General features: G+C 66.5%; 1 protein-coding gene across 2 annotated transcripts in view; it reads left to right on the plus strand.

Moving 5' to 3' along the window:
• The first annotated feature begins 497 nt into the window (after positions 1-497).
• Wasf3 (WAS protein family member 3) overlaps positions 498-680 on the plus strand; it is a 140,930-nt gene continuing 140,747 nt past the window's right edge. For both annotated transcript variants that reach the window (XM_023715105.1, XM_012514725.2), the window contains exon 1: positions 498-624. The gene's annotated coding sequence lies outside the window, so the exon portion shown is untranslated. The remainder of the gene's footprint in view (positions 625-680) is intronic.

A 680-nucleotide genomic window follows, 5' to 3' on the forward strand; every position in this document is an offset into this window, starting at 1 on the left:
AGAAGGGTCTGAATACAGATTTGTGCAGGACGTGAAACCAACTGATCACAGGGCCACAGTCATCTAAGGGGAGACTGAAACCTCAAAACCGAGGTACACAGAGACCTCTGATCCTAGGAGCCCTCAACACCCAGGTAAGATGAAGATATAGGTGAAAACTCAGGGCGACTGTAGTGGGTGCTTAGCAACCAGAGAGGCTACAAGGATGAACTCGGCCCAAAGTAACCCTATCTGGCCCCCCGGAAAAGGACTCCAGCCAAATCCTCCTACCCAAGCGGAGGCGGAGGATGAAGGACCAGAGCCTCCTCCTCCGCAATCCCCCGCCCCCCGGCGCAGACGCTCCGCGGGCCTGCTGGCTCTCCATTGGCCGGGGTGCCCGCCAATCCTGGTGGAGCAGCGCTGTGAATGGGCTCTGGTTGGGGGAGCTGGCTTTGAGCCCCCTCCTACTCCGGCCGGGCCCCCCGCAGGGAGGGGGCGTGGCCGCGGCTGTGGCCGGGCCGGAGGCGGCGTCGCTCGCGCCGCTGCGTGCGGTGTGGTGCGGGGCGGGGGCGTCGGGCGCAGCGGAGCGGCTGGACCATGGAGCTCCGAGCGCAGCCCCGGCGCCGGCAGCGAGATCGCGGACCGGTGAGTGCGGGCTGCAGCCGGGCGGGCTGCCCGCTCCAGGCTGCCCTTCCCTGCTC

Source organism: Octodon degus, unplaced genomic scaffold, assembly GCF_000260255.1.
Source record: "Octodon degus isolate 3935 unplaced genomic scaffold, OctDeg1.0 scaffold00038, whole genome shotgun sequence".
NCBI lineage: Eukaryota > Metazoa > Chordata > Mammalia > Rodentia > Octodontidae > Octodon > Octodon degus.